Genomic DNA, 11,227 nt, shown 5'->3' on the forward strand with positions numbered 1-11,227 from the left:
GGACAGACGGTCAGACGGACAGACGGACAGACGGAAATGGCTAGATCGACTCGGCTACTGATTCTGATCAAGAATATATATATTTTATGGGGTCGGAAACGCTTCCTTCTGCCTGTTACATACTTTCCGACGAATCTAGTATACCCTTTTACTCTACGAGTAACGGGTATAATTATACAGAAATGTGCCTACTAGAAAATATGCCAATTGCAACAACAATTCGATAGATTCACAATGAAGCCCACCAAGGGGTTTAAGGGGCTTACCTGAACACTTGTACCACGAAAAATAGCTAGTTTTCAGGAATTTTTACTTTGCATGAAAGAAATACTTAATTTAATTTCTGTTTTTCGTGTTTAAAAGTTAAGCTTTTTTATATTATTTATGTAAAATAAAAGTTAAACAAGAAAGGAAGTTAGCTTTGGCAAGCCGAAGCTTCTATACCCTTGCAGCTATAATTATTAAATTTAAAAACACAAAAAATGATATTCCCAATAGTATAAGATAATATTTCAAAAAACACCGAAGCTATAATTTGTTTCATACTATTTTCCTACCAATTTTCCGAACGTTCCTATGGCAGCTATATGATATGATCGTCCGATTTTTGCAGCTATATTTATAAAATTTAAAAACACAAAAAATTATATTCCCAATAGTATAAGATAATATGTCAAAAAACACCGAAGCTATAGTTTGTTTCATATTATTTTCCTACCAATTTTCCGATCGTTCCTATGGCAGCTATATGATATAGTCGTCCGATTTTGATAAAATTAAATTCGAAATTCAGAACTAATTAAAAAATGTGAGAAGGGTAGCTTTTCGAGTGGTGTAGGTTTATTTTAGGATAGTTGTGTTGGATATAAGGTTACATATAGAAATTATAACTATAAGTGTTCTGCGCACGTTCTGCTCTTGAGTACGACTCTGTCTCGACTACTTTACATTTTCAGACTCTGGTAACATTATTCAAAAAGGGACTTATTCTACACTAATATTTGAAGGTTTGGTATATACTAGATTAGGCGCTGTTCACAGTCGGCCTTTCCTGACAAATCTCTGCGTCCTCGCAGGATTCAGGTGGTGGATCATCTTTCAAATCGTCATCTTCATCGGGCTCCTCCGGTGGCAGCTCACACCAGCGTTTCATCTTGTCGGACGAATACACTGACTTGTAGTGTCTCTGCTTTCGTTGTGCGTGAGGGATATCTTCTACAAGATATCTGTCGTTTGGCAGGACCTTGTTGATTATAAAAGGACCTTTGTAGCGAGGCTCCAATTTGCGTGATGTGCCCGTGCTGAATGGCTCATTCTCGACCAGCACAAGGTCTCCAAGGCTGTAAACAGTTGGCTTCGCATGTTTGGCATCGTAGCGCTTCTTGGCAGCAGCTCGGTGATCGTTGACAGTTGTCGCAGCATCTGCTCTAAGTTGATCCAATTCCTCATCGGTTAGCATCTTTTGGTCTTGGCTTTGAATGATGTTAGTTATCGCGTTCTTCAAGATATCTCTGGGTTCATACCCATACAGAAGCTGAAATGGGGAGCATTTAGTAGTACTATTTACCATGGTATTAATGCTCCACTGGATTGATCGGATGTTGTCATCCCAACGCTTATCGATGTCATTGGAGGGCAACAACATTGACAAAATGACGCGATTTGTCCGCTCTGCGTGACCATTGGCTCTGGGTGTCCTTACAGCATTTAAAATGTGCTTTACATTGTTTGACTTGCAGTACTTTTCGAAATCTTTTGATGTAAATGCCGTACCACGATCTGTTACAATTCGATCTGGCATTCCCAGGTAGCTGGTTACATCTTGCAGGACATCCAGGACGTGTTTAGTTGCTGTACTTTTCACCGCTCGTACAATGGTGAATTTTGTGAACGCATCGACTATTACCAGAATATGCTCGTTTCTCTTGGAACTCTTTGGAAATGGCCCCAGGTGGTCCATGTGTATCGTGGAAAAGGGAATCGGCTTGATGTCATCGTAGTGGTACTGACCTTCCTGACGTCCACCTGGTGTTTTATAAAACGCACAGCCCACACAGGATTTGATGTAGCTTTTGACATAGTTTCGCATTCGGGGAAACCAAAATAAGTTTAGAATCCGTGCCATAGTCTTATCCGTGCTCATATGTCCGGCCTTATCGTGACATTCATGTAAAATGTGGAATCTCAGCTGCTTTGGCACAACCCATAACAAATGGTTGCCATGTTTTCGAAACAAGCGGTCTTGCTCGATCACATACTCGTCGGTCTCAGATTTCTTTTTCAATTTCATATCGGCGACAATTTTCTGAATTTTCTCGTCCTGTAGCTGTATAGAAAATAGCCAATCCTCTTCGTCGATTATGGTTTTTGCTATTTTCAGACTTGCGGTATCCATCGCTCGAGCATCTTCGAACGGAGCTCGACTGAGTGCGTCTACGTGGTTCATCTGTGTTCCTGCTCGATGTACGATGTCTATGTCGAATTCTTGAATGCGTAACCACCATCTTGCAATCCGGGGTATCAGTTCTCTTTTCTCCATCGACGTCTTTAGGGCATTGCAGTCGGTGATAACCTTTATCTTCTTTCCATAAATGTAGTATTTGAACCGCTCCAACGATTCCACGACGGCTAGAGCCTCAAGTTCGTAGCTGTGGTAATTTTTCTCCGGTTTGGAAGTAGCTCGGCTATAATAAGCGATTGGTTTCAGCTGATCCTCCTCACGTTGTAGCAAAACTCCGGCTAAACCAACGGCGCTGGCATCGGTATGTAGTTCATGTTCTGCATCTAGACGATAGCTGGTGACAACTGGATTTGATATTAGACATTTTTTTAATTCGTCGAAGGCTTCTTCTTGTGGCGTTTTCCAAGAAAACGGCTGATCCTTGCGCAATAGGGTTCTCAATGGCGCTGAAATGATGGCATATCCTGCAACGAATTTGCGGAAATATCCCGTGAGACCCAAAAACTTTCTCACGTCAGTAACATTGGCTGGTTTCGGGAACATTCTGATGGCGTTCGTCTTGATTTCTCCCGGACTGATTCCTTCTGCGTGTATCTGGTGACCAAGGAACGTGATTGACTGTTTATACAACTCACATTTGTCCAGGTTTAACGTTAATCCGCACTCCTTTAAAACTTTCAGGATCCTCTCAAGCTTCTCGTACATCTCATCAAATGTTTGGCTGCCAATAAGGATGTCGTCCATGTAGTGTATCATGTCGCCTTTCTGCACTCTCTTTTGTAACTCTGCCATGAGTCGATTGAAAACCGCAGGTGCGTTCTTCAATCCGAACGGAAGTCGCTTGAATTCGTATAATCCATCTGTGGTGATGAATGCAGTAAATTTTCGGCTCTCTGGGGCTATCTCTATCTGATAGTATCCACTGTTGAGGTCGAGGGATGAGAAATACTTAAATCTTTTAGCCTGCTGCAGACGTTCTTCGATGTTCGGCACTGGAAAATTCTCCTTCTTGATCAGCTTATTTAGGCGGCGGTAGTCGACGCACATTCGATCGCTACCATTCGGCTTCTTGATGAGCACCACCGGGCTGGCGTACTCTGATGTTGACAATGTGATGATGTTCTGGCTTAGCAGCTCGTCGACCATTCTGCTAACGATTTCCTTCTTTGGCTCGGAAACTCGGTATGGGGCTTGTGCTACTACCTGATTGCTTTCGACGGTGATATCTGCTTTGACCACGCTTGTCTTTCCTATGCCTTCCAATCCTGTCGAGAAAACATCGGCGAACTTCTCCAGTAAGCTGCGCATTTGCTCACTTTCTTTGTCGATCTTTAAATTTTCCAGCAGCTTTGCGATATTGGTGCTTACAGGGGTTGTCGACTGATGGACTGCTCGCTTGATTTTAGAATCGCCTGACTCAAAGTTGAGCTCGAGATGAGCAGAGATGATGACGTCCTGTCCCAACAGAAAGTCCTCCTGCAATAGATCGTTGTCCGCTATATACACTTTCGCTGTAATCGTCTTCCCATCGATTTCTATATCCACAGTCATCGCTTCTGTGAGGACACATGAACCTCCGCAAATGCCTCTAATCTTCATAGAGCACTTGTGGCGCTCGGTGTTAATTTGCTCGGCAACTGATTGTCGGATGAGACTGGCTTGACTACCTGTGTCGATAAAGGCGCTGTAATCGTGTGAGTGTACGCAGATTTTCCTCGTGAAAAGTTTGTCCTGATTTGCGGCTCCTAGACGCATGACATTCGTGGCATGGCAACCTCCATTTGGCTCGTGGAACTTGTTGCATTTGGAACAGCGTGACTTTTTCTTCTCCTTCGGACACGAATTTGCAAAGTGTCCCCTTTCTCCGCAGTTGTAACATATTACGGACTCCTTTGTCCTTGGTGGTTTGACATCGCTTTCCTGCTTCTGCTCGATGTTACTGGCTTTCGGTAAATACTCTTTCTTGCTCGTACTTGACCGACCTCGATTAACGAAATACGATTCGGCTGCATCACGAAGGTGTTTCATTGTGGCGAAATGAATTGCTGCAATACTGTTTTGCAATTCTCGATGCTGTAGACCTGAGCGAACATATCTGATGATCGCTGCTTCGCTGAGCTTGTAGCGCACCCCAAGGGCTGACATCCTGAAACAGTACTCCTTTACCGTCTCCTTTGGTCGCCTGGTTGCATTGGCCATGTTGAAATGCACTTCTGCTTCGTCTGGATTTGCTCCGAACTCGTCCTGTATAGCTTCGGCGAAGTTTTTCCACGTAGTGTGTAGAATGGGTGATGAATCTAGCCACATCTTGGCTGGACCTTTAAGCTTTGTATAAATGGCAAGTAACAGGAACTTCTCGTCCCACTGGTAGGCATCAACAACTTTGTTGACACGATCGATGAACTGATTGACTGAAATGGCGTTGTCGTCGCTGGGATCAAATTCTGGCAAGGTGTTGGCAATTTCCTTGACTGAAGCTTGCCTCACGTTGTTAGTACCCTGTACAGGTATGCTCTCGTTGTTAATCTCGTTGATATCCAAATCGATTATTTGGTGCTGTTGCTGATTTCCTGCATGTGCTGGTGCTGCGTTTCCCATTTGAACGGTAACTAATTGAGCTAACATGTCCTTTAGTTCCTTCATCTCGTTTTGCAATTGTGAAATTGCTGCTGACTGTGCTGACATCGTTTCTTCTTGCTGCATGTTGATCCCCACTGCTGCTGGCAGTTCTACGTCCTCCGAATGTTCAAACTCTATTAGTCTTTGAACCAATTCGGCTCTGGTGCCCGAAACTGACACGTTTCTAGATCTTAGCAGGAATCTTAACACGTCGCCTTTAAGATCTGCTATCTTCGGCATTTTTCCCAATTCTTGGAGTGTTGCTTTTGACTACTAGGTTGGCAGTCCCCTTTGCGAGCGAGACAACTATATGTACCTCACAAAGTTCTGCATCTGCTTTCTCACTTGACCAATACACACAAACTCCTTGTATGCATGTATGTGCTCTGTCTTCTAGAAAATTCTGACTTGCATCGACTTGTGAAATTCACCAATACTCACAACTGCTTTGTGTGTATGTGCTTTGGCTTCTCTTGAGACTTCTGCTGCTCTTGAGACTTCTGCGGCCACAGGCTCACTAAGAATCCTGATATCACTAATATGCTTGACTCCACGGGTTCACTAAGATTCCCGATCTGCTTTGCTTGAATCCGCCTGCCACGTAGAACTGGAACACATCCGTAATTTGCAATTTTCGCTGTCACATAGACCTATGGGAACACATCCCATTGCAAACTTTCCACGCCGACGATTCTCGCTGCTTTCTTAGAGTTCTTGGCAAAACTCCTCCGCTTCACACATATCCAACCACACTGATCCCACTTCTGAACTGAGAAGGGTAGCTTTTCGAGTGGTGTAGGTTTATTTTAGGATAGTTGTGTTGGATATAAGGTTACATATAGAAATTATAACTATAAGTGTTCTGCGCACGTTCTGCTCTTGAGTACGACTCTGTCTCGACTACTTTACATTTTCAGACTCTGGTAACATTATTCAAAAAGGGACTTATTCTACACTAATATTTGAAGGTTTGGTATATACTAGATTAGGCGCTGTTCACAAATGTTATTTCCAAGTGTTGGAGATTATATGTTGAAAAACACCGAATCTATAATTTGTTTCCTATTATTTTTCCACCAATTTTCCGATCGTTCCTATGGCAGCTATATGATATAGTCGTCCGATTTCAATAAAATTTAATTCAAAATTCAAAACTAATTAAAAAATGTTATTTCCAAGCTAAGGAGGTTATAAGCTAAACAAGAAAGGAAGTTAGCTTCGGCAAGCCGAAGCTTATATACCCTTGCAGCTATAATTATTAAATTTAAAAACACAAAAAATGATATTCCCAATAGTATAAGATAATATGTCAAAAAACACCGAAGCTATAATTTGTTTCATATTATTTTCCTACCAATTTTGCGATCGTTCCTATGGCAGCTATATGATATAGTCGTCCGATTTTGATAAAATTAAATTCGAAACTCAGAACTAATTAAAAAATGTTATTTCCAAGCGTAGGAGGTTATATGTTAAAAAACACCGAAGCTATAATTTGTTTCATATTATTTTCCTACCAATTTTGCGATCGTTCCTATGGCAGCTATATGACATAGTCGTCCGATTTTGATAAAATTTAATTCGAAATTCAGAACTAATTAAAAAATGTTACTTCCAAGCGTAGGAGGTTATATGTTGAAAAACACCGAAGCTAAAATTTTTTTCATATTATTTTTCCACAAATTTTCCGATCGTTCCTATGGCAGCTATATGATATAGTCGTCCGATTTCGATAAAATTTAATTCAAAATTCAAAATTATTTAAAAATTGTTATTTCCAAGCTTAGGAGTTTATATGCTAAAAAACACCAAAGATATAATTTTTTTTCATTTTTTTGTCCGATTATTCCTATGGGAGCTATAAGATATAGTTGTCCGATCCGGCTGGTTCCGACTTATATACTACCTGCAAAAGATATAAGACTTTTGGGAAAGTTTCAGCCCGATAGCTTTAAAACTGAGAGACTAGTTTGCGTAGAAACGGACGGACAGACGGACAGACGGACAGACGGACAGACGGACAGACGGACAGACGGACAGACGGACAGACGGACATGGCTAGATCGACTCGTCTAGTCATGCTGATCAAGAATATATATACTTTATGGGGTCGGAAACGTCTCCTTCACTGCGTTGCAAACTTCTGACTGAAATCAATATACCCTCTGCAAGGGTATAAAAACACCAAAGATATTATTTAAAAAAATTTTTTTTTCGATTATTCCTATGGGAGCTATAAGATATAGTTGTCCGATCCGGCTGGTTCCGACTTATATACTACCTGCAAAAGATATAAGACTTTTGGGAAAGTTTCAGCCCGATAGCTTTAAAACTGAGAGACTAGTTTGCGTAGAAACGGACGGACAGACGGACATGGCTAGATCGACTCGTCTAATGATGCTGATCAAGAATATATATACTTTATGAGGTCGGAAACGTCTCCTTCACTGCGTTGCAAACTTCTGAGTGAAATCATTATACCCTCTGCAAGGGTATAAAAATGTCATTTTCAAGCTTAAGAGGTTTTATGTTAAAAACAAGAAAGAAAGTTAGCTTCGGCAAGCCGAAGCTTATATACCCTTGCAGCTATAATTATTAAATTTAAAAACACAAAAAGTGATATTCCCAATAGTATAAGATAATATTTTAAAAAACACCGAAGCTATAATTTGTTTCATATTATTTTCCCACCAATTTTACGATCGTTCCTATGGCAGCTATATGATATAGTCTTCCGATTTTGATAAAATTTAATTCGAAATTCAAGACTAATTAAAAAATGTTACCTCCAAGGAAAGGAGGTAATATGTTAAGAAACACCAAAGATATAATTTTTTAACATTTGTTTTCCGATTATTCCTATGGGAGCTATAAGGTATAGTTGTCCGATACGGCTGGTTCCGCCTTATATACTACCTGCAAAAGATATAAGACTTTTGGGAAAGTTTCAGCACGATAGCTTTAAAACTGAGAGACCAGTTTGCGTAGAAACGGACGGACAGACGGACAGACGGACATGGCTAGATCGACTCGTCTAGTGATGCTGATCAAGAATATACATACTTTATGGGGTCGGAAACGTCTCCTTCACTGCGTTGCAAACTTCTGACTGAAATCATTATACCCTCTGCAAGGGTATAAAAAACACCGAAGCTATATTTTGTTTCATATTATTTTACCACCAATTTTACGATCGTTCCTATGGCAGCTATATGATATAGTCTTCCGATTTTGATAAAATTTAATTCGAAATTCAAAACTAATTAAAAAACGTTATTTCCAAGGAAAGGAGGTAATAAGTTAAAAAACACAGTTTTACTCTAACCTTTGAGGAGTAAAGACGTGTGACTAGCGAGCGAGCCCCAGACCCAACCCTTATCAGTTAAAAACAATAACTACAACAAAAACAAGTATACAAGTGCACAAAACAAATTTCGAAAAAAAAGCAATAACAAAACAACTACTGAACAGTTCCAAAAACCTCAGCAGGGCACCTGCCCTACAACAACAACAATGCCCCCCGATATAAATAGACTTTTCAAGTCAAGCGACACCGGCCCGAAATTCATCAACATAAGCAGAACTGACCATAAAACATTTGAAAATGTATCCCCCTTCCTAATCAAAAAAGTAATTGACTATACATGCAATGGTCTAGTGGAATCGTGCAAAAAAACAAGAATTGGCGGTCTACTAATCAAGACCAAAGACAAACTCCAAGCCATAAAACTCATAAAGCTGAGCATCTTCCATGACTTTCCCGTATCAGCTAGTGAGCATAGTACTCTTAACTTTTCCAAGGGAGTAATTTACTCAAATGATCTTAGAAACATCGAAGAAGAAATCATATTGCAAGAACTCAAATCGCAAAACGGCACAGAAATACGAAAAATTAAGAAAATGGATAAAAACGAACTAAAAGAAACCGGACTCATCATTATAACATTCGCATCACTGACACTCCCAGAGACAATGATGATTGGTTATGAAAAGGTAAACATACGCCCATACATACCACTCCCACTCAGATGCCGCAACTGCCTCAGACTTGGTCACCCCACAACAGCTTGCAAATCAAACACACTATGCAACAACTGCTCCGCAGAGAAACACACATCCAATGACGAAACATGTGCCAATGATAAGTTTTGCATAAACTGCAAATACGACCTCCCAACCAACAAACACAGCCCAATTGACAAAACATGCCCAGCATTCATAAAGCAAAAAGAGCTGACATCAATCAAAACCCTAGAAAAAGTCGACCATAAAACAGCCATCAAAATATACTACACCCGACACATACACCAACCAGCACTATACTCTACCATATCAGCAGAACAACCAACCAAAAATGCAACAATACCCACAAAACCACCTTCTTGCTTCTCCAATCACCAAACTGCAGTCAAACCATCCAAAAATATCACACCTGCCCAACCACAACAAAGAAAAGCAACATCATACGACGATCTCGAAATACCCATGGACACCACACCCGCATTAACCTCAACATCAAAATCATCATCAACACTCAGCTCATCCCTATCAGAAGAACTCAAACTTAAAATTTACACAAGCAAACAAAACACACTTGCCAAGCCCCTTAAATCTAAGGAAAAAAATGAACAAAAACCTAAGAAAAACAACAAAATCACTAACAATTTGCTTAACAGCGATAGCGACAGCATTTAACCTTAGCCTACATACAAGAAAATACCATATAGCACTATCAACAAAAACCTAACTTTAACAATGCTAAAAGTCCTCCAATGGAACTTAATCGGGTATATTAACAATTATAGCCAGTTGCAAGTCCTTATTAGTTTGTGGGCGGTTTGTGGGCGTTAAAGTGGGCGTGGCAAACTTATTTTGAGTTAATCGATAGGTATTGATAAGAACAATACATTTCAGTTAAAATTTTTATTCTAGCATCAAAACTGTAGGAGCCACAGTTTTGGGCGGCTTGTGGGCGTTAGAGTGGGCGGGGCACTCTGCTGAAACAAACTTGCGCTGCGTAAGAAGCTCAGGAATCTGCACGCCAAATCTCAATAGCCTAGCTCCTATAGTTTCCGAGATCTCAGCGTTCATCCGGACGGATAGACAGACGGACAGACGGTCAGACGGACAGACGGACAGACGGAAATGGCTAGATCGACTCGGCTACTGATTCTGATCAAGAATATATATATTTTATGGGGTCGGAAACGCTTCCTTCTGCCTGTTACATACTTTCCGACGAATCTAGTATACCCTTTTACTCTACGAGTAACGGGTATAATTATACAGAAATGTGCCTACTAGAAAATATGCCAATTGCAACAACAATTCGATAGATTCACAATGAAGCCCACCAAGGGGTTTAAGGGGCTTACCTGAACACTTGTACCACGAAAAATAGCTAGTTTTCAGGAATTTTTACTTTGCATGAAAGAAATACTTAATTTAATATTTGTTTTTCGTGTTTAAAAGTTAAGCTTTTTTATATTATTTATGTAAAATAAAAGTTAAACAAGAAAGGAAGTTAACTTCGGCAAGCCGAAGCTTCTATACCCTTGCAGCTATAATTATTAAATTTAAAAACACAAAAAATGATATTCCCAATAGTATAAGATAATATTTCAAAAAACACCGAAGCTATAATTTGTTTCATACTACTTTCCTACCAATTTTCCGAACGTTCCTATGGCAGCTATATGATATGATCGTCCGATTTTTGCAGCTATATTTATAAAATTTAAAAACACAAAAAATTATATTCCCAATAGTATAAGATAATATGTCAAAAAACACCGAAGCTATAATTTGTTTCATATTATTTTCCTACCAATTTTCCGATCGTTCCTATGGCAGCTATATGATATAGTCGTCCGATTTTGATAAAATTAAACTCGAAATTCAGAACTAATTAAAAAATGTTATTTCCAAGTGTTGGAGATTATATGTTGAAAAACACCGAATCTATAATTTGTTTCCTATTATTTTTCCACCAATTTTCCGATCGTTCCTATGGCAGCTATATGATATAGTCGTCCGATTTCAATAAAATTTAATTCAAAATTCAAAACTAATTAAAAAATGTTATTTCCAAGCTAAGGAGGTTATAAGCTAAAAAACACCAAAGATATTATTTAAAAAAATTTTTTT

Source organism: Drosophila subpulchrella, unplaced genomic scaffold, assembly GCF_014743375.2.
Source record: "Drosophila subpulchrella strain 33 F10 #4 breed RU33 unplaced genomic scaffold, RU_Dsub_v1.1 Primary Assembly Seq15, whole genome shotgun sequence".
In the NCBI taxonomy this organism is placed as follows: Eukaryota; Metazoa; Arthropoda; class Insecta; order Diptera; family Drosophilidae; genus Drosophila; species Drosophila subpulchrella.